This window comes from Bison bison, unplaced genomic scaffold (genome assembly GCF_000754665.1).
Source record: "Bison bison bison isolate TAMUID 2011002044 unplaced genomic scaffold, Bison_UMD1.0 scf7180017864289, whole genome shotgun sequence".
Lineage (NCBI taxonomy): Eukaryota > Metazoa > Chordata > Mammalia > Artiodactyla > Bovidae > Bison > Bison bison.
The window spans coordinates 11,001,889-11,005,007 of record NW_011494861.1 but is presented as its reverse complement, the minus strand read 5'-3'; positions in this window follow the sequence as shown (position 1 = coordinate 11,005,007).

The following is a 3,119-nucleotide window of genomic DNA, read 5'->3' as shown; positions in this document are numbered from 1 at the left end:
TCCAAGTCAGACCCGCCTCTCCCCCTGCCAGGCTCCGCTCCCCAGGGGCCGGAGCGTGGGGCACTGCGTAGGGTGGTCTGCCGGCTGCCGACTCGCTAGGCTCCCAGCCAGGTGGACTAAGATAAAGGACGCAGGGCTGGAACCTGCCACCGCACCTGGCGCTCAGCATCTGAACTCCGCTCCCCGTACACGCGCACGTAAAGCCCCGGGCGCTCCACATCTGCATTGTGCACCCGGCACACACACGAGTATACATACCCCCAGCCCATGCTGACCCACACCCACGCTGTGTCGGCCTCAGGGACGCCTGGCTTCAGTCTGCCTGCGGAGTGGAGCCCCTACAGCCCAGGGTCAGGGCTGTCCTCAGAGGTGCCAGTGGGGCTCCAGTGAGCTGGGCAGGTGCAGGCAGTGCGGCTTCTGTAGTCAAGGTTCTGTCTGGAATGGCCACCTGAGCATGGAGGTGTGACCACGAGAACGAGAACGACTGTCAGTAGGGACAAATAGTCTACCCCTGCAAATGCGGCGACCGAGTTTGCCAGGGAGCTGAGAATCAAAGACCCCCTGGTGGAGGAGGGGGAAGGAGGTCAGCTGTGAGCAGCCAGCAGTCTCCGGTGTCCTCAGACCCCTCCTGGACGTTTATGATTGGGGCCCTTAGCCCACCGGCTTCCACCTTTCCATCTGACCTCTGCCTCCCCAGTTCCAACAACTCCTGACACCCTCGTCCTTCACTGCAAGAGCTTGGGGTCCCCACCCTAATCACCTCCTTGCAACCACATCAGCTCCCTGCCCGCAGCCCTCCCTGTGTTGCCCTCTCCTCCCCCTGGCCTGTACAGTAGAACAGGCAGGCAATGCAATTGCCCCCATAAACCTCAAGGGGCCCTGTAGACCCTCCCTCCCCAGCCTCTTTCACAGCTGCAGCAGATTGTTTCCTTTTGTGTGTGAGCCTGACTGTCTGTCTAGGGTGGACCTGGACCTCAGCTTGGAGCCCATGCCTTCCCACCCACTCTGGGGCTGTGCCCCTTGTCCGTCTTCCCCCCAACACACACACACACTGATTCATCCTACCAGCACACAGACATGTCTCCACTTTCCTGGGAGCCCTTCCTCAATTTCTGGCACAAGAAGTTCCAGGCTTGTCTCAGGTCCTCCCTGCCCCAGCCTTGACCTAACTCGTTCTCCAGGGGGCCCTGTTTCCTTCTGGTGGAGCAGGTATTTAGAAGCCTGCATTCAGGCATAGGCTGTGCTTGCTGCTCCTGGAGTGCCATTACTTCTGGTCCCCGACAGTGGACTAAGGAACATGTGCATGTACAAGCATACATGTATACGTACACACGCAGACCACCCACTCTGGGTAACAAATCTTCCATGATCACTGCCCCCTCGGTTGGGTGCTGACCGAAGCAGAGATGTCCACCCTGCTCAGCTGAACCAGAACTGAACATCAGCAGGATTGCTCCTTTGCTTCAAACCACTGGCAGCTCCTATTGCGCTTCTGTTCCATCCTCCTCACCGCCCAGCATCTGGCTTCTCTCTGCTCCTTAAACACTCAGTCTCCACATTCCATGCTCTGGCCTTTGGTCCTTGTAGCTCTACCTGCCTGTGAGGGGCTCCCCCATAACCCTAAGACCCCTCTGCAGAGGAGCCTCCCCCAGCCCGCCCCGGCCCCCCAGTGCTACTCTGGCTCCCGTGACCTCATGTGGTTCATGCTCAGGCTGCTTGCTTCTTGCCCTGCTCACTTGCTGAAAACAGAGCTGGACTCCCTTGCCCACTGCTCCACCTGTGTACCAGGGCGGGGGGCACACAGAGGGAGCTCCAGAGGTGTTGATGAGTGGGGGAAGGGGTGTGGGCAACATGCTGCGTTCCAGGCGAGGGGGACACGACTCAGAGTGAGGATGGGGAGGCGAGTAGGGGAGCAGGGAGAATCAGAATGGAGTGGTCACTGTGTCCAGGATGAGGGCTGCCCACTGCTCAAGAGGAGGAGAGGAAAAAAACCAGTTATTTCCTGGTGGTCCAATAGCTAGGACTCCACACTCCCAATGCAGGGACACAGGTTCAATCCCTGGTCAGGGAACTAGATCCCACATACTGGAACTGGGAGTTTACATGCCTCAGCTGAAGATCTGGCGTGCTGCAATAACTAGATAGATATTAAAAATAAAAAGTAAATAGAATTATCAGGTGGCCCAGTGATTGGGACTCTGAGCTTTCACTGCTAAGAGCCTAGTCTGATCCCTGGTTAGTGAACTGAGATCCCACATGCCTTGGCAGGTGGGTCCCAAGGCCCCAGACTTGGGATGAGAGAGGGACATCCTGGAGAGTCCAGTGGGTCTCATGCTGTCCCAAGCTCTATGCCCACCTAAGTCCAGGGACTGAAAGGTAGAGAGGAGGAGCAGGGAAGGGAGAAGGGGAGGAGAAAGGGGTGGTGGCTGGAGGAGGGGGAGAGCAGGTGGGGGAGAGCGAGAAAAATGGGAGGGAGGGAGAGCAGAAGGAACTGGGCAGCGCGATGAGTGGTCTCCACGGAGCCCACTCTGCGCTGCTGTGGGGATGACAGGAAAACCCCCATCCTGTCATCCTGGGTCCCTGCATGCCCATCTGAGGGCAGACCCAGGGCTCCCCTGTCCCACAGGCCACCATCAGCCTGATCAGGCCCTTCCTCAGGGACATCAAGGCCACAGGGCAAGGCCACGCATCAGGACACCAGGCCAGTGACTGCCCCAGCTGTCTGAAGTTTTGGGGTGCAGCCCTGTTGCCCCTGGATAATCTGTAGGTCTGCAGGGTGTGGCAGGGCCTTCCCTGGAACTTGCCCTGTGGCTGGGGCCTAGAGCCCTTTTATGTGTTTATGGACCAGGTGTGAGGGGCAAAGTTGAAGGGAAGGCAGCAGGGAGGAGACAGGGCCACAGGGTCCTCATTCCCAAATTCCCTGCCCGGTCTCGTCTCCATCTGAAGCACACAGGCCTCAGAGGCCCCAGGCAGCAGGGCCCTGTGGCCCTGAAAACACATGCCCTGGGCCTTGATCAGCTCTCAGGGTCCCTGAGACCCCAAGGGTCTACAGGATGCTCTGGGGACCCTGCCCTCCCCGCCCACCCTCCATTCCTGCTGCACTCGCCTCCTGCCTTTTT